Genomic DNA, 20,510 nt, shown 5'->3' on the forward strand with positions numbered 1-20,510 from the left:
GAATATTTGTTTCCTTCTGGTATAGGAAGGGCACCCTTCTCATGGGAAATTTTACAGCTTGCTTTTAGGTAGAAAGGGAAGTTAGAGAGCCCTTCCTGCGTCTGCCATTTCTCCATCATCTTCAGCTCAAAATAATCAACACACCTAACTGGTATGTTTTGGGTGTCATTGTCTAAATCCCTTCACATCCATCATTCAGGAAGTTTTATACTTATACCTTGTCTTCATTCCTCTCTATCAATTTCTCCCAGATTGGATTGGAATTTTTGTAGGACTTTGTAATTAGACATGAAAATTCCTCTCAATGAACAAGACATACATTTATCATTCCAGTAGCACCGGACTTCTATTTCCTGCAGCCCTTAGAGTGAGGCTGGCTGTCAATAATCTTCTAAAAGCATAAAACTATGTGGTTAAATTATTACTCTGAACCATTCAGAGGCCTGTTTTTGATAACTGTCTCTGGTTTACCCAGCTTAGAGTCTTCATAGTAATCTTGACTGAAGTGCATATCCTTCCTGCAAAACCTCAACACAAAGAACGGTCTATCAGATGTTCCACCCTCAGACTCCAACTTAAGTTTTGACCTTTACCCCTATTCTCTTACCCAAAATAAAAACTTCTAATCACATCAATCTACAAAGACTCATCTCTTATTGCATTTGTTGTGAATCTTTTCTCTTGGGCAGAGTTATTGGATTTTTCTAATTCTTCCGCCTTCTGTTATTATGTCTATTATGGCAATCATGATTTTGTATTTTAATTAGTTTCTTCCAGTCTTCCAGTCTACATAGACGTTGAATGCCTGAAGGATAAACTCTTGTCCTTTACATCTCTTCATCTCCAGCACATAGGAAAATCCCTGAGACACAGGAGATGCTTAGTATTTGTTCAGTAGGAAAAACAACAATAAAAGAATTGTTGAATACATGAATGAATAAAAATGACCTTGCATGGTATGTTTATTATTATTCCACTTTGAAGCTAAGCACATCTTCTATTTATAGATGGTTTTTCAATGCTTAAAGCTCTTTCAAAAGCGCTTGATATTCATAACCTCACTATGAAGCAGACAGAGCTGATATCATCTGTCTCTTTTTACAGATGAGGGCATTGGTTTTCAAAGCAAAAGAGACTAACCTGAGATGATATAAAACTAGACGAGAACCCAGATCTCCTGATTTCATGTATAGCAAAGTATAAAGTGACCTTATAGTTTATATTACCTATCACATATGGACAAGGGGAAATTAAGACGTCTACTATGAAACAAGGTGAACTATCCACCTTGAATTCACAGTAGAGAGGGAAGAAATACAAAATAATATGAAACATATCCTTGCAAAAAAGGCTTACTTTGTAAATATAAGAGTGAGCTTTCAAAATAATAAATTTTAAATTTTTTTGAACATTTTATTACGTGTGTACAACAGACCTTCAGAAAATCTTTTTAAGCTTATGTATTTGCTTCATCCTCACAATTACCTGTTGTTTTAGAAGAGTTCTTTCTAAAATGAAATAGAAATATATTATATGTATGGAACATAATTACTAGCTGTGTTTCTATTTCAGATTACAGTAAGCCTTATTTTGTTTGTTTTTGATCATCCTCCTTGAAACCACACAATTTAACAATTCCCGGCTCCAGAGAAATTTTGAAAGACCTAAGTCAGGCTAAATCTGCGCTAAACTAGAGCTGAGAGTACATAGAATGGGCTGTGGGTAAGGTTACAGGGTAGGAAGAAGAGATAGCTGTTTCTCTTGATTTTTTTAAAAAAAATTAGCCTCATAATTTTAGTAGAACCAAATTTCCTAGATAAGCAAACTGCTTTGAAAATTGAGTTCCAAAGATAATGTAATGGATTTTTAGAATATCCGTTAATCTAGATCAATCTTTGGCTGCATCATAATATAGTGGGGAATAGTAACAAGCAAACTGCAGGAGCACAAAGGTCAGGTAGGAGTAATAAACTAAGAAGTTTCTTTCATCATTGATTTTTTTTACTTACGAACAATCAAGCTCTCCTATTTAAGTATACAGTTTTGTGAGTTTTGGTGATTCCATGCAGTCCTATAACCACCACCGCAATCAACCTATAGAACAGCTTTATCTCCGCCCAAATTTCCTCTTTCTCCTTTGCTGTCTGTCCTCAACCACAAGCCTTAAACACCACTGATGTGCTTCCTGCCTTTATTGTTTTGTCTTTTCTAGTATTTCATATAAACAAAATAAAACAGTATATACTCTTTTGTATTTAACTTACTTTACTTATAATAATGCTTTTGAGATTTATGCATGGTATTGAATATATCAATACTTTCCCTTTTCATTACTGTATATGAGCCAAAGATGGACCCTGTATATTGGCCCCTAAGTTGTTTCTTTCTTCACAGCACACTGACATCCATCAGCTCAATATCCCACTGGCACTTGTGGAAGAAGATTACAAAATGGAGTCACATGCATCGAGAGTACCTTAAATGGACCCAGGAAGCCATCAGGGAAGTGCGGCATATGCGCCTCTTTACCCAGAGAGTATGTAAACTTTTGAATTATACTTCACTGCTGGCATCCTGACCTTCATTCAAGACATATGCTTTCTTGGGGCCAGGCTGGTAGCGCCTCAGGTAAGTTCACATATTCCACTTTCGTGGTCCAAGGCTCCCCTGTTGGGATCCTGGGTGCGGACCTATGCACCACTTAGCAAGTCATGCTGTGGCAGGCTTCCCACATATAAAATAGAGGAAGGTGGGCACGAATGTTAGCTCAGGGCCAGTCTTCCTCAGCAAAAAGAGGAGGATTGGCAGCAGATGTTAGCTCAGGGCTAATCTTCCTCAAAAAAAAACTGCGATATGCTTTCTCCCAGAAATGAGAACTTTCTGCCTTAGAGATAGCCTTAGCAACCAATCACCTATGGCCATGAAGTAACAGTTGTTGCCAGCACAATCACAAATTCTGCAAAACAACCTATATAATTTATCTCTTTTTGTCTTTATGAACGCTGGCTTTCTTTGTCCTCTTCGGAGCACGTTGAGTTTCTACTGGAAACTGTGTCTACCAAATAGTAATTCCTGAGACCCCAAATAACCTTTTACTTTTCTTGCAGTTTATGCCTTTTATTCATTGACACGCCAAACTCAAATTTTTACACATTCAGTTGTTTTAAAATGAGTAGGTTTTTAGCCATTTAGGATCTGCCTTCTTTGCATACCCTGAGAAACTACACCCAGCCTCTGCTGATCATTAATAAAACAAAGCCTTATGGTTATAAAAACTTCAGTCACTGTTGCCATTGGTATGTCACAGGGCACTGATTCAGAGACTCCCCACTGTTCTGCTGAGAGACATCACCTAGCGTGTAAGTCCCCTCTCTGGTCCCCCTGTCCCTTGGCAGTTTCTTGCTCTCCTCCCCTCCTGGATGGTAGCCCCTTGCTGTCAACCTCAGGACATTCTCATGCTGTGAAGGACTTGTCCTCTCATGCAACTCTGAGAGCTACTTGATAAAGCTCGTCATGTGTTGCTGGGTCTTATGGTCATATTTTTGCCCTTGATCAACTCCAAAATCCCTCAAACCCCTTCCAATTACAAGTAGTATCCCATAGTATAGACATTAGCACATTTTATTCGTTAATTGGTTGATGGACATTTGATATGTTTTCGATCTTGGATATTACTCACAATCCTGCTATTAACATTTACATACAAGTCGTTATGTGGGCATATGTTTTCATTTCTAGCAAGAAAATATTAAGAATGTGCGTGAGTCATATGGAAAGTATACGTTTAACTTTAAAAGGAACTATCAAATTATTCCCCAAAGTGGCTATGTGTCCTGTATTTCATCAAAAATGCAAGGGTTTTAAGTGCTCTGGTTATCTCCAGCACATGCCCTTCTCAGTGGATTTTAATTTTCCTTTAACTTTTGCAATTCTTATAGGTAGAAAGTGGGATCTCATTGTGTTTTCAATTTGCATTTCCCTGATGACTAGTGATATTGAGTACCTTTTCATGAGTTTATTGACCATTCGGATATCTTCTTTTGTAAACTGCCTGTTCAAATAATTTGCCCTCTTTTTAAGTGGATTGTTTGTTTTATTATTAAGTTGTATGAGTTTTTTTAAATATATTCTGGATTCAAACCATCTGTCAAATATGTATTTTATTTATTTTTATATATAGTTTTTTGAAACCACTGGCATGCCTTTTCATTTTATTAACTATATCTTTTGAAGAGCTTAAGTTTTTAATTTTAATAAAGTTTATATTATCAAATGTTTTCTTACAGTTTGCGGTTTTATATGTCGCACTTAAAATTTTTCCCCCTTTTTTTAACTGTGTATTTCTTTGCAGGATAAAAGACAGTTTTCTTAACCAGCTCCTTATTGCTGGATACTTAAATTATTTCCAATCATTTACTATTCTGAAGAATGCCACACTTAACAACTTTGAATATATGTTAGAATACTCCAATTATTCTTTAGATTATATGAGGTAGGGTTTCCGGATCAAAGGGTAAATGCATCTGAAATTTTGGTAAATACTGCCAGATATTTACCTCCTTCAGAGGAGCTGTTCCACTGTTTGTGTGCTGACCTCACAGATATAGTAGTTTTCCAATTGTTGGATAATTTGCCATTGGATATGTGAGAAATGATATTTTAGAATACATGCATTCCTCTTCATACAAGTAAGTTTTGATATCTTTTTACACATTTATCCAAGGAACTACCTCTTCACATGCCTAGTTTCCCAATGGGTTACTTGTCTTCTTTCCACATAGATTTCTAGGAGTTTTTAAAATTAGAGTGAGACCAACCCATGTCTTTGTCTTGAACCATTCATTAGAGAAAGTTTGGGGAAGATGGAGGTGTGGGGAGGAGGGAGGTAGAAATTAAGAGTTTTTGACATGTTAAATTTGGGATGTCTGTAAGACAGTCAAAGTAGATGTAAATTAGGCAGTTGGGTGTTCCAGTTTGAACTCATGGGAGAGAAGCGGGTTGCTGATATAAATTTGATGATCATTAGCATATAGATGGTAATTAGAGTTCTGGGAATGGATGAGATCATCTAGGAAGAAAAGGTAAAAAGAGAGAGAAAAGAGATTAGGACTATTACCTAAGACATTCAATTATTTAGAGTAGCCAGAGCAGAACTTCACTGATCCCTTCAGGTATTGGATTAGCCAGACTGGGCCTGGGCCCACTGGATCTCCTGGGCCAGTTTCCTCTCAGAAAGGGAAACCACATAAGGGACTCCTCCAATGGGAGTCAGACCAGAGTGGGGTCTGATGGCCCTCTCCACAGTCTGCACAACCTGGGAGCATGGTGAAGACATCTAGAACTTGTTTATCTATCATACGTGCTGAATACAGTCAGTTAAGGAGATGCTTGACCATCCAGATATTTATCTTGACAGCTAGTTGCTGTTTGTAACATGCCCATTTGGGGCAAAGTATAAGCAGATTTCCTGGAATAGTTCATGTCTCAGTGCCCGAGGAACAAGACTCATAAACCAAACTGTGGCCAGCTACATCTTAACTCTCTCTGTCTCTACATACGAAGACACACACACACACACATATACACTTCATATGTATATAATATATATGTGTGTGTATATATATATATATATAATTCTTTTTAAATTGTCAAGCAAGCTCTTAACCGACTGTCTTTACTACAAATAACAGCTACAAACTCTGAAAAAAAAAACATTAAAAAATACTTGAAGGCTCTGGAGAGTGAACAAAATCAGGCAAATCCTAGAGAAGAGTTGAAACTTGGAAGAAGGAAACACAAAGAAGACAAGGTGTGAGTTTTCTGGATTTTTTTCCCTAATTTTAGCCTAAGGGAAGGAAGTCACGGTGCCTCAGATGTGGCTAAACTCTGCTGAGCCACAGTCTTTCTGACTTGAAGCACAAAAAGATTTCAGGAAAATCACATCTGTTGAAAAGCAAGGGAAAAATATCCAGAAAGAAGGTGCCCCAAATTTTGTGTATAAATTTTTCCCAACACTTTGGCTGAACCCTGAACAGCATCAGTGTGAGACAAATTGAAAAAAACCCAGCTCTAAGCTGGGAGGAGGAAGAATTGAACTGTTATTCAAGCTGCCACACAAGAATCAAAAGTTTGTTTGAATTCAATCAAATTAATTGCCTGCTTAAAAAAAAATAAATTAACGTTCTTCAGAGTAATGTAAGTGGATCTAGAGTCTCCACCATATAATGTTCAAAATGTCTAATATTCAATGTACAATTACTTAATATATGAACAACCAGGAAAACATAATCTGTTCTCAAGATATAAGATAACCACTGGAGACAACCCGAAGTCGATACAGATGTTGAAACGATCAGATGAGCACTTTAAAGCATCTATTATTACTATGCTCAATTAGATATAAAAATAAAACACAATCGTAATGAATGAAAAGACAGAAAATCTCAGCTGAGAAATAGAAAGTATAAAATGAACGCAAATTCTAGAATTAAAAATTACAATATTAAATCAAATTTGTAATAAAACATGCATTTTGATCCCCTTCACAGGAAATAAATAAGCAAATGACAAGAACCACAAAATCAAGCAATAATTTGAAGCTACATAAATACTTCAAGATCTGAACTTGGTTCTGACACCAAAGTCTTCTCCTCTAGCATTTAGAAGGATATCATTTATTTAATAGAGTGGTACAATGAAGTTAATATTACAAAGATTCAGGAAATGAACTTGTATCAAGCTAAAGATATATGCCAAAGTTTTAATAGGGATTTTCTTTGTTGAAATTGAATGTGATTTTTATTTGCCTTTTTTTGGTTATCAGTAGTTTTTTCTTTTTTTAAAACATTTCTTGAATTTTTTTTTTTTGGAAGATTCACCCTAAGCTAACATTTGTTGCCAATCTTCCTCCTTTTTTTTCTTCTCCTCCCCAGCCCCCATGCCCTAGACATAGTTGTGTATAATTGCAAGTTCTTCTGGTTCTTTTTTGTGAGCAGCTGCCACAGCATGGCTACTGACAGACAAGTGGTGTGGGTCCATGCCTGGGAACCTAACCCAGGTCACCAAAGCGGAGCTCATGGAACTTAAACTGCTAGGCCATCAAGGCTAGCTCTGTACTTTTTTCTTTTTCTCACTGAAGGAAACCAGAATATGTCACCTCAAAACATTCCTCTTTGACATAAAAATCATTTTGAGCTGAAGGTAATTAAGGAGTAAAACCCCTGGAAAGTTCCCCTTTTTCTGCCTGGAGGCAGGATATAAGGTCTCCTTTAACTGGAGACAGACTCTTGTCAATCCAGAGACTGCACCAGAGGAGTCTGCGAACAGACCTTAATCTGTTATTTTCCTCCCATATATTTACTTCCCATAGTTTGCCACCCTTGGAAGCTTAAAACTGCTTTCCTCTGTCCTGTCATTTCTCTACAAATGTGTGTTTTTTTTTTTTGAAGACGCTATGTAAGCTGTAATTCTAAGCTGTCATTTTGAGTTATGTTTGGTTTACGGTTTCTCCCATATGACGTGTGCTGCGCACATTAATAAATTATTTTTCTTTTGTTAATTTGTCTTTTTGTATGAGTCCCAGTTGTAAAACTAAGATGAGGAGAGGTAGATTTTTGCCTCCTCTATGTAGTAATGAGTTTATGTTACACATGTAAGGGTAAGTTATTTTTATTTACTTAAGCTAGCTGAAAAAGAGAATTGGAGGGCCGGCCCAGTGGTGTAGTGGTTGGGTTTGCAAGCTTCGCTTCCGCAGCCCAGGGTTCACCAGTTTGAATCCTGGGCATGGACCTACACACCCCTCATCCACCACTCATCAAGCCATGCTGTGGCAGCATCCCACATACAAAATAGAGGAAGACTGGCACAGATGCTAGCTCAGGGCCAACTTCCTCACCAAAAAAATAGAGAGAATTGGAAGTGATGCTTACTCTCTATAAATTTGCTTTATTTTCCAAATTAAAAATAATTATAATCAATTTCTAAGTTTATAACTAAGTTTAATGACTCTATTGACTAATTTGTGCCTCATCATTGTAAATTTTGCTATTGTAATCTAAAAATATTTTTGTTAAGATAAAATTCTCCTTCTTAATTAGATTCAATAGAAAGAGTTTGCTGTTTTTATTTTGTTTTCCATTCTTGTCCATGACTTTTGGATCTATTTGTTATTTTAATGCAAATAAATTCACACAGAATTACCTTAGTTAAAGTGCAGTTTTAATTAATTCAATTGCATCAGCCACTTCTTGACCAAATCACCTTACCCTACTAGGACGTGTTATTACAGAAATAAAAACAATTTTCCAAAGCAAGAAGATCACAAAATAATTTGCTGGGGGCAAAGCAAAGAGCATGCTGGGTTTATGAGAATGGGCAGAACCTTTCCTAGTGATTACATAAAATAACAAGGATCAAAATGTGCTACCTTGCCTGGCTGCATTTCTTCTTTCTTAAAAATCTAACTTTTCTAAGGCTTAGCCCTCTCATTACAATTCTTAAATGTGGTTCTCCAATTGTCTCTCTTTTGATATATCTCATTACCCCACTTCATTTATATGTCTAACCATATCCCTTGAAATTATGTACATTTCATCATGTTCTAGTCAAGCTTGACCTTAACACCTCTGCACCTCATTTGATTTGCAATATGAAGCTCCTGTCAATAATTCCTTTCCATCTGTGTCATTCATTAAAGAATGTAAAGGCATAACTACATATGAAATTTGCCTTCATTTTACAGGTTTGACCTTTCAAATTTAAGGATGAAGAGCCTGTTTATTTTACCTGAGTATTTTGTCTACAATTTGAGTGAGCTCCCACCATGTGGTGTTTCACTAGATGGTGTACCAGTAAGTTTAGCTGAGTCCTACTCTGACGTGTTTAATAAAATGCACTGACTGCCACTTAGTACAGTGAATGTGATAGATCCAGGCTGATGTTAGTGCAGAACATGATTAAATATTGAATTACATGCCTAACCGTAAGATGTCTTACAGTTGTTGAAGAGTGGGTAATGTATAAGCACTGAAATGGATAATAACAGGGCAATGAAGGCAAAGCACTTGCTGATGGAGGCTTTTAAATATTATGTTACCCCATCAACATCAGCATTCTATGTTCACAACCCAACTTCTGGAAATACCACACACATCCCTTCTTTAGCTACAAAATTAGAATGCAATACACTGTAATGTTAAATTTTATTAAAATAAATAAATTGTATGATTTAAAAAGAGATATAAAATTATTTCTTCATTTTCTTTATTCCAATAATGCGTCCTCAAAGATTAAAAATATATCAGTTATAGTACTTACTTTATTTCTCATTAAAACTCAACTATTAACATTGTGTAAGTATTCCCTAAGGCATCCTTTGAGAGATTATGGACATGTAGGGGAGGAAGAACGACCCCTCTACCCTCTAGATTCTTCTGGCTGGTCTGAGAATTAAATTGACATGAGTCAGAATAACAGGAGAAATTCAAACATATTTAATAACATGTAAATGAGGGATAAACCCAGGAAAACTGAATAACTCACCAAAATGACCTAAGCCACCACCTTACATACCATCTTGAGCTAAAGAGAGAGGATGTTGTGGGTAGTGGTTTGGGATTTCAAAGCAAAGGAAGGCAATTCACATGTAGATGGAAAAGCAAATGTTTGGTAAACAAATGTTTGCCACGCTTGCAAAGACAATGGGCCACGGGAAGGGGTAGGTTCGTTCCTGTCTATCTTTTACTTTCTAACATTGTAGTTATCTATCGTATTAGTTCCTTCCTAAGACAGGCCCTCTATGTTAAATTCCTTTAGGCTGTAAGGGGGAAGGTCAAATTTTCTTTCTGAGTCTTTTGTTCTTAAAAATAATCAAGCTAAAGAGACACACTTTGGGGAGGCAAATTCTGATCCCCCACAGATGCCTCCTTCCAGAAAATCTTTCATGTAACTCAGACTTAGAAGTATTTAATGATTGGATTCATATGTGATCTCCTGAATGGAAGTTTCATTCAAATGCACTTGATAGATCTATTATTAATCCCTGATCTGGGTAGGTGCTATTGTTACTGCATCATCTCCAGCCCACCTCTAAGAAATCTGTATTAGTGTGTACTGAAAGTCAGTAGGAGAAATTCCTACTTATCCAAGGCATTAGCATGATATCCATGGTCCTAACTGGAAAGCCCTAGGAATTCAAGAATATTCAGAAATTCTTGAGTTTCCATGAATGTTGTCAAATACTCTGATGCTCCATTTCTCTGTCCTAAGCTACTTAGTAACTATCAGAAAAAGTAAGAAAAATTTCTGGCCTTTTGTCAATTCTTAGCCTTGCATCCACAACCCTCCTCATTTCTGCCCCAGTGATGGTTTCCCTTGACCCTTGGTTTTAAATCATCAAAACAGATTTTGCCACATGGTGGGAAAGTCTATTTACCACAGTATAATCCAGACACCTGCTCTCTAAACTCCAATATCTGCTTTTGCAGGTAGGTACTTCTAGTAAAAATAAATTAAACTGTATAGTACTGAGTGTTGTTGACAATCAAGACTAACTTTGAGAAATCAGATGCTACTTTGGGTCATCCTTGGGACATCCAATATTGCATTTGGACCACTATATCCTGGAGCAGCTAATGCAGAGTCAAACATGTAATTCTTGGTAAAGACTTCAGGCTACTTTCTTCAAGAAATTCAATAATTAAAATTCATCACAAATATAGTAAAAGTTAAATCAAAGGGTAGATCTTGTCACAGATCTAATTTGGCGACAGCAGAGGAGAATCTATTTGACAAAATTCTCCAATCTGAGAACTTTGTGATGGTATAAGCACATCTACAATTGACTATGATGATCTAAGACTGGCAGTAAGAAGAGTCATCTGTGCCACAGCAACAGAGCAAGATCCAGAGCCATTCAGAGGTGAGCCTGAGGTGAAGAAAGAGCAAATAAAGTTGTTCTTCTGATGGGGAGGCTGGCAATAGCACCCCCTCAGCAGACTGTGTTCCAAAACTTAAATATAATTACAGTAGCTATTGATGGCTCCATATCAGAACTGTGAGTTTCAACTTTCTGAGGAGAATGGACTTTGACTAGTTCACTGCTGTTCACACAGCTGCTAGAACACTATCCAGTCCAGATATTAATGATATTAATTGGCCGGTAGTATACAAACACCTGTGATACACACTCTCAGGGCAAAGGCATCTGAGTAGACTGAAATATTGCTACATACACTCATAAGCCCTGAATACCTCAGGACAAATCCGAGACGTATTTCATTAGAACCATTTTCTTACAGCTCTACCATACTCTTCATAAATGAATGTCCTCACCAAATTGGTGTAATTAATCTCTTTTATCAACCTCTCAATCTTTTTTAACAACTTCCTATAAAGATGTTCCCATTTATTAAAGAATGTTCCTTTTCTACCAACCCAGGCATTTAAGAAATAGCCAACGTTCTCAGTTTGTATTTGTTTTGCAAGATAACATTGGGAACTTTTCACATCTAAATATACCACTGGAAACCCACAGATAAATGGCCAGAGGGGATGTTTCAGCTAATTACTGGAATACATAAATAACTAAGAAGTCTTGCAGCTTACTTTTACAGACTATACCTGGTGTAATGTTTGTCCACGTGTACCTCCTTTTCTATGCCTTCCATAGTCAACACAACTTTTCCATCGGCTTGGTCAAGTCTGAATTTGAATTAAAAGGGAAAAAAAAAACCTCACTGAAACCCTCCATCCAGAAGGCCTCATTCCCCATCCATTGGGATAATTTTTCATTATTTTTCCAAACCTTTTAGCCCTCAAAAAGAGAATCAGATCAACGTCAATGTACAATGACCTCAACCTCCACCCACAAAACCAGTATTTAATCTCCATGACTATGGGCGAGGATATTGAAGACATCAAAAATGCTTTGTGATTTGTACTGACACTACAATCAGTTCTGGTGTTTTGTTCACTGGGAAAGGACTGAGCCTGGAGAAAGTTGTCACTTCAAAACCTTCCTCTACACATGAAGACCTCAGGCCTAAGAAGCTTCAAGAACATTGGTGTTATGCCCATCTTTTCTGGTTCTTTAAAGACAGTTGACAAGCCCAACATTATGGTTCATGGAACTTTTAAGAACAGTGAAAATTCTTGGATGTTCTGAAGCTGTCTTTGTATTTGTCAGCTTGATTTAGTCAATATTCTGGCTTTGTATTCCAGATACTTATATGCAAGTAACATGGTTTTTCTTTTCTTACAATTTCAGTGGGATTTTGTTTTTTTTGCTTATCAATATCGTGTCCATTCTCTGCCCAGTTTCATTCTTGATATCATACATTCTCTCGATGCCAACAGCACCTGTACCTCTGGATAGGACCTGCCTGCTACACTGGCTTCATTTATAGGTACTGGGCAGCCTGCATTCAACTTACTTACTTTTAGTTTCTCACCAGGAACAGAGAATGAAATAACTATGGCTGAGCTGTCAAAGCCCCTGGCAGGTCAGTAGGCATTTTTAACTGTGTGTTGACTTCTTTCTTTGATTATACAGAAACTGAAAGATCATAGTCTGAACACATTTAGGTTTTGCTGGAGAAAGGATTATTGTCTTAAGGATCCCCCCTTCTCTCCCATTGCTGTCTTCCATCCAGTGTGTTTCTCCACTCCCTCCACGACTGCCTCTCTCCAAGCATACAGCATTTCCTCTGTGAACGAACTTACCCTCAGCCTTCCTCAGAGGCCTTCACTGTTGAACCAGTCCTCAGGGTGCCCATCATCTTTCCTCTGGTGTGTCAAACAAAGTGTCGGTCTGCTGAGTCATGTCAGTTTATCGTCAAAGGATAAGTCTATAAAGCCAAACATGATCATGTTTCATAACATGCTTAGATTTTAAGTTCTAGGCAACATTCATAAAATCTGTAAAAAAATTAGGAGAGCATGTACTTATAGAACAAACACTGTTACTATTCAAATGGAAAATATATTTTCTAAAAATATATTTGCATAAGAGAATTATTTTGTTTTAAATATACTAAGAAAAACTGAAATATACTGAGAAATTATCACATTATTGAAAATTAAGCTAACTGCAAGTAAAATGTTATTGTAGTCTACTAAAAATATTCTCATAAATACAGTAAACCATTTAAATTACCACAAAATAACAGACCCGTTTTTCATGTGTATTAAATTTTTAATGTTGCTAACATACTGTATTCCTGCAAATTACACCATACTTTCCACTGATAGGCCATTTCTTATAGCTCATTACTTAATATTCCCATAAATTACTCCCAAATGGCCTTTAAGAATGTTGGATTTGATAATAAATAAAGTTCATCATAATTCCAGATGGAACTTCTTCCCAGTATTATTATACTTCTAATTGATAATTTATTTTTCATATAATTTCAGTTCAAACATATTGATAAAGGAATCACAACTATAAGTCAATACACTGTTGATGGCCTAAATAAAATTGCTATATTTATAGCCTGTTTATACTCTATTATTAATATTCATGCTAAAAAAATAAGCAACATCTCCCTTGGTTTATAAATTCTACTTAATATTCACATTGCTGCTTTATGTATCATTTACCCCATAATAAGAATAATAATAATGTGTCTCCATATTACCAGTAGACTTTAATTTTCGAAAAGAAGGAAGTAGTGGGCTTTAAAAGATATCTTACCTGAGGCTAGCATAATTTAAAGTATGAAATCCATTTTTATTTTTTATAGTTTCTGACAAGTAAACTTTAGAGGAATAAAACAATTTTTAACAAGTGGAAAAACTGCTTATACGGCATTAGCAGGGAAAAAAACCTGTCAAGATTTTTTTTTATTTTTCAATATGTAAAATGTCACCATCATTAAACTTGACAGACAAAGAGCATATTTTAATGCTTCCTAAACATAAAAATGACTTTTTGGAAAGAATTACTTGTTTTGCAAATAAGGGACATTCATATGTGAGATGCAGAGTAGCTTACCAAAATATTCCAATTTATTTCTTGATAGATAAAAATGGTTAATTTCCTAAGCTTCAGTGATGATGAGCATTAATCCTAGCCATCATAGCACATTTATTTGCTTGATGAAATGTAAGATAGAATTTACCATCACTCTCTTCCCACCCTGAAAGAATGCCTGGTCTCTTTAGAGCAATATTTCAAAACTAATTAGTCTCCTTTTTGACAAGACACATATGCATTTATTCTGAATAAAAGCTTCAAATGAGATTTTTTAAATTAGCTATTTAGAATTCTTCTTGTACTAACTTTATCCTAGCAACCTTGATCACATACAAAAGTAAATCTCCAGCCATAGTTATAAGGAAAGACAGAGCCCATGTTGTTTTCACTACTTTTAACATTAAAGCTGCTCTTGTATTCTCAGCATATGACTATGCATCTTTCCATAATGTCTAAAGAGATCTTCAATATTTAGTAATTAAAATCAATAATCATTTAAGTTTTTATACATACACAGTACACAAAGGCTGATAATCAATATAAAACAGACTTTAGGTCACTTCTGAGTTCCTGAAAAGACTCATTATTAAATACATTGAATTGTGTATATAGGAATCATGCTAATGAGTCTGAAAAAAATTAAATGTTTTAATGGAATTTGGTAGATATGGCATAGTCCCTTAAATCGGTTATTTAAAAAGTACTTGCAAAAGACGCTTTGAAACTAGTAAAAATTGTTGGTGCTGAGAACGCATTTGTTAAGAACAGACAGCATCCCATCTCTTTTTGAGTGTAAAGCTAAACTCATAAACTGAGACGCCTTCTCTTCACTGACTCTTTGAGGTGTGATTTAACATATACTTGGGCTGAAACACTTTAGCAATGGAGACAGCACTTGCATTGCAAAAGTCACTGATCTATTCCTCAAGAAAATGGAATACATATATAAGCTATAATATATACCTAATATGTAACAGATGGATAGATCAGTAATAGATAGATAAGTGATAGAGAGAGAGAAAGAGACAAAGAGGGACAGAGATAAAGACAGAGAGAGAGAGAGAGAAATAGAAAAAGATGTAGACAGATGGGGCTCACCTGGTGGCACAGCGGCTGGGTTTGCGAGCTCTGGTTCGGTGGCCAGGGGTTGGCCATTTGGCTCCTGGGTGTGGACATGCGCACCGCTTATCAGGCCATGTTCTGGTAGTCACCCCACATATAAAATTGAGGAAATGGGCACAGATGTTAGCTCAGGGCCCATCTTCCTCAACAAAAAGAGGAGGGTTGGTGGCAGATGTTAGCTCAGGGCTAATTTGCCTCAGGGGGGAAAAAAAGACAGGGACAGAAAAAAGACAGAAAAGAGAAAGTCAATTAGCTGAATTCAAGTAGCCCGTGTCATTTAGGTTTGGATGAGCAGAATTCAGTAAGCCATTCTCACTTATAGATATAGTAAACAAACAGAATGGTCTAAATGTTTTTCATATTATTTAAAATTTACTGGTAGAATTGAAATAAAGAATATGGAGAGACCTCCCATCCCCACTTCTGAAAGCAGACACTGGGCTGCGTGGACCTTGATTGATGGAAGCAACTGTAGATGGAGAAACTGACAAAGCAAGGAGAGACTTGCAGAGTCTCACACAAATAAGACACGTGTTCTGCTTCTCTCCCCCTTCTTTTTTTTAATACACTCAGTAATTTTTAAATTCTTAAATTTTTCCATTTAGAGTTAATTTATATTAATTAACATCTAGCATTGTACATAATAGTTCACAAAGCACAACTAAATAAATCCCGTCCTCCACTACTCCTCCGTAAAATCTAAAATGCCCTGGTGATGGTATGGTATTTTGATTCTCTAGCTCTTGTATTTCCATATTTAGTATTTCTACTTGTTGACTTATTTTGTTACTTTTTATTTTTATGATGATTTCAAATTTAAAGAAAATTTACCAAATTAACACAAGCATCAGATTCACCCAATGGTTCGTGTTTTGCTCCAATCATACTTATCAATCGATCTATATCTATATGTACATCTACCTATCTATAGAAGAATATACATCATGAAGATATACTCACCCTTAAGTTATTTAGAAAATGTTATATTCTTTGTAATATATATTCTATATATTTATATTTGCAAATGTCAATGATATTGATAAAACTTTAACTAGACTGACAAAGAAAAAAGAGAAAAGACACAAACTGCCAATCTCAGAAATGAATGAGGGCTATCACCACAGACCTTACAGATAATTAATGAAAAATAATGGGATAATGTGAAGAATTTAGACACATAAATATAATAACTTAGATGAAATAAAGCAATTCTCTGAAAGTCCTGTGGTATGAAAAATCACCCATGAAGAAATAGGTAAGCTAAATAATCATATAATAATTAAAGTAATGTAATTTGCAGTTCAAAACCTTCTGAAAAAGATGATTTGTGGGTTCAAATAGTTTCACTGGAAAATTCTATAAAACATAAGCAAGAAATAACACCACGGCTACACAATCTCTTCCAGATAATACAATAGGGAGTGGACCTTTTACAACTCAGTTTATGAGGTCAGAATTATCCTGATCTCAAAACCCCACTAAGACAGCACAAGAAGAGAGAACTACAGACAAATATTCCTTGTGAACGTAGATTCAAATAATTCTCAACATAATATTAGTACATCAAATCCAGAAATATATAAAAGGAATAATACATCACAACCAAGTGCAATTTATCCTGGAAACACAAGATTGGTTCAACATTTGAAAACTATTTAATGTAATCCACCATATTTATAAAGAAAAATAAACATATGATCATACTGGCTGATACAAGGAAGACATTTGACAAAATTCAACACCCATTTATTTAAAAAAGTAAAACAAAGGACCCGCCAACAATTCAGCACGCTAGAAATTAAGGGAATTTCCTTAACCTGATAAAAAGTATCCAAATATACCATTTGCAAAGACATGGATGAAACTTTAGGGAATTATCACAAGTGAAATAAGACAGAGGAAGACAAGTACTGTATGATCTCACTTATATGTGGAATTTTTGAAAAGCTGAACTCATAGAAACAGAGAGTAGATTGTTGGTTGCCCAAGAGCTGGAGGGTGGGGAAATGAGGAGATGCTAGTTGAAGGGCACAAACTCCCAGTTATAAGATGAATGTGTTCTGAGGATCTAACGTCCAGCGTGGAGTAATGGAACAATTGTGTACCCTGATTACGGTAGTGGTTACATGAAAACAAGCATATGTTAAAGCTAATAGAATTTCATGCCAACAGCAAAAACGATGTCAATGCTAATGTACGTTAATTTTAAAAATACAAACATATCCAGAGATATTGTCACATATCTTTCATGGTTATAGACTCACTCTAATGCAGTAACATTTTTTAATAAATAAGTGATCATTCTATGCTTTCCCTTAACTCATTTAATTTTCTGAATACCTTTAGTCAAAAATATTAATAATAATATTAATAATTACCTATTTTGTTTATGCAATTTCCCATTTTCTCTTTTCATTCGTAGATATTTTGCTTCAAAAATTGTGAAAGCCATGGCCAGCAAGGAGAATTATATGATGGTATTCTTCCAGGAACAATAAATTCTGGCAGTCAGTTTAGCAGGAAGCAAAGTTCTTATTCCCATCTCATGATCTAAGTATCAAGAAGAGTACGAAGAAATTCTCTTCATAATATGTATAATTTCCAAAAACTTAAAGCCTGATTCTCCTACAAATACAAAGTGAGCATGTGTCCAAGATCTACTTAATTCATTAATGAGGGAACAAGCAACTTTGTAAGTCAGCTCCAAAGTGAATTGGAGAGAGCACAGGAATTTTTTATGGCAGAAAGATGCTTCAATTAGATTGCTAATTTAGACACCAAACTAGTTAATGTCCTACAGGACATTTAAGCTGTAATTTTGCTGATATCACTTGAATCTCTGCCAAATAAAATTCATTTGCAAGATTATGGGACAAGAATCTTTTCATTTCTATAGGAAAAATAGTTACTTGCATCACTATTAGTTTCCTACAAATTAACACCTTTCCATCAGAGCTGTGAAATATACTAAGGAATAGTAAACGGGAAATCAAATGAAGGGACAGGCATCTAGAGGCATGAAGTGCCACTACACGACCCTGAGAGAATAAAAAGTGATCCTTTTGATCTATTTCAATGTTTTAGGTATATTACAGATCTCTTTTTAAATGATACTGGTGTATTTGTAACAGGTTTGAATCTGTTGCATAGCTCCTGAGGTAGAAAAATGCCACTATCCTTTATTTTCTTAATCAAAATTAATTCTAGAATAGCCTCTGCCTGCCAAGTAGTTGGGAAATTCAATCTGTATCATTTTTTTAAAATTTTTTTTGAGGAAGATTAGCCCTGAGCTAACATCCGCTGCCAATCCTCCTCTTTTTGCTGAGGAAGACCGGCCCTGAGCTAACATCCGTGCCCATCTTCCTCTACTTTATACGTAGGATGCCTACCACAGCATGGCTTGCCAAGTGCTGCGCAGGTCTATACCTGGGATCTGAACTGGCGAACCCTGGGCCGCCGAATGAGAACAAGTGAACTTCTGCGCCACTGGGCTGGCCCCTCAATCTGTATCATTTTTACCATCATTTATCCTTGTCATCAGTTTGTCATAGTAACTCTCCTTTTGCTCCTTGTGCATGGTCCTTGTGCATGTGATCTTCGAGATGCTGAGGAATGATAGTTGACTCTCCTCTCAATCACAACCACCTTTCTGTTACCTCCTAACTGGATCTGGCTTTCCCTGAAGTCTGCCATGGGGAGGAGATGACATGTTAGAGGATGCACGGTGCTTGGTCTGTCTCAGTGTCTGCATCAGTACCTCTCTGCCTCTGATGCCTTGATTTGCCCTTTGCTCAGGCTTAATGCTCTCACAGGCCACAGAGTGACTGCAGGCGAGGGAAGCAGTAGGGACCCTGCAAACCTTCCTCCTTCATACCATGCTCCCCATTGTACCCCATCCTCTTGCTGCTATGTGGGTGCTGTTGTGATTGCAGTTTGTATATTAAAGTATTTTCATATTAAATATATTTTGTTGGTCTAACAATAAAAAACACTTCATCCAAAAAAACAAAATGAGCCACATGGTCCAGTCAAAGACCCTCTTCAATCTCTCCATACCACAGGCACAGTTTCTTTGCCGAGATTGCTGGTGTCTAACATCTAAAGTCTAGCATCCCTAAGCTCATATTTAGTACTCACCATAAGAAAGGTGCCAGATTTGACTAGGGCTTCAATTCCCATGACTGGGGCAACTGGCAGTAGTGTTTGTTCTCGCAGCCTTTGGAGAACACCTTCCCCACTGGGCCATTCGTGATAGGGCCACCGTCACTGATTCACTTCCCTCCTGCTTATCTGGGGCAGTTCCAGCTCCATTTCCTGATAGGACAAAACAAAAACAAAAACACCTTTTAAATGAAGACTTTTGAGGAGGTTTTATTTATAACACACTCGTTAATCGCAGGGTATATGTGTGTTTGTGTGTGTATTTAGGGGATATGGGAAGGGTTGGCAATGGCATCAAAGGCAGGTATACTGTGAAGTGAAAGAAGTTTAAGCTTCAGCACTCCACTTTTACAAAGTCTCCTTCCAAAGCCCTGAAAAGACCTTAGCAATTTGTTCACCTGGAAGTCACATTCCAGTAAAATTTACAAAAGATAAAAGAATTTACCACAATTGGTTTAATGACCATCTCTTTCCTTTCTGATAGCTAGGTAGATTCCCTCAAGCATGAGGTGTGTAGAATAGAGGGTGTTGGTAGAAAGCATGGGAGTAAGGGAGACTATTTCGGAGATCTGGTTAAAGGGAGTTAAGTTTGGCAGAGTCGAGTCTGTTTACTTGGTTTGTAGCATATCTGTGTATAGCTACATAATTGCTAGCGTGGTTTCACAGGCTAGTCAGTCACAGGAGTGAGAAGCTGAAACTTTTCTCAATTCTCAATAGTAAAAGAATCCAATTTAGACCAAACTTCTAGAGAAGTGACTGAATTACTTTTATTTCCTCTGTACATAACAATATCATAAAATCCTTTTTATATGAAAAAGATGATCAAAGAGTAAACAACAGAAAGATAAAGGGGTGAAAAGTAATATAGAGATGGTTTGGGTAATAAAAAATGCCTTTTTTCTGGGTTTTGTGATGTTTTGCTGTTCTTTAAAATCTGTAATTTGTTGTAATTTCTTTTCTTATTCTAAATAAATCTTCATTTTCAAACTTCACTTTGAGTTCATAATTTTGTATTCTTTTCCTTAAAGAGGGCTCTCAGAATTCACTTGCAAGACTCACAGAACCTGAATCAAGCCCTTAACAGCCTGGGTCTTCAAAGCCTTGGCTCTCTTTGGAAAATGTGTGGTATGCAGCAATTGCCTTTTTGTTCTTTTGAGTCTCATAACTTTGAGGGAAAAAATAGACAATACCATTTAAATGGATTATCCTGTCCCACATTATGTTTTATGTTGTCATTAACCCGCTTTGATGA

The 20,510-nt window shown here is 36.3% G+C and overlaps 1 long non-coding RNA gene across 2 annotated transcripts in view; it reads left to right on the forward strand.

Annotated features, from left to right (window-relative positions):
• Window positions 1-20,145, forward strand: part of LOC139045166 (uncharacterized) — a 91,315-nt gene extending 71,170 nt beyond the window's left edge. For both annotated transcript variants that reach the window (XR_011503050.1, XR_011503049.1), the window contains 2 exons: window positions 2,395-2,628; window positions 17,520-20,145. This is a non-coding gene — a long non-coding RNA (uncharacterized lncRNA). The remainder of the gene's footprint in view (window positions 1-2,394; window positions 2,629-17,519) is intronic.
• Window positions 20,146-20,510: the final 365 nt, after the last annotated feature.

Source organism: Equus asinus, chromosome 4 (assembly GCF_041296235.1).
Source record: "Equus asinus isolate D_3611 breed Donkey chromosome 4, EquAss-T2T_v2, whole genome shotgun sequence".
Classification (NCBI taxonomy): domain Eukaryota; kingdom Metazoa; phylum Chordata; class Mammalia; order Perissodactyla; family Equidae; genus Equus; species Equus asinus.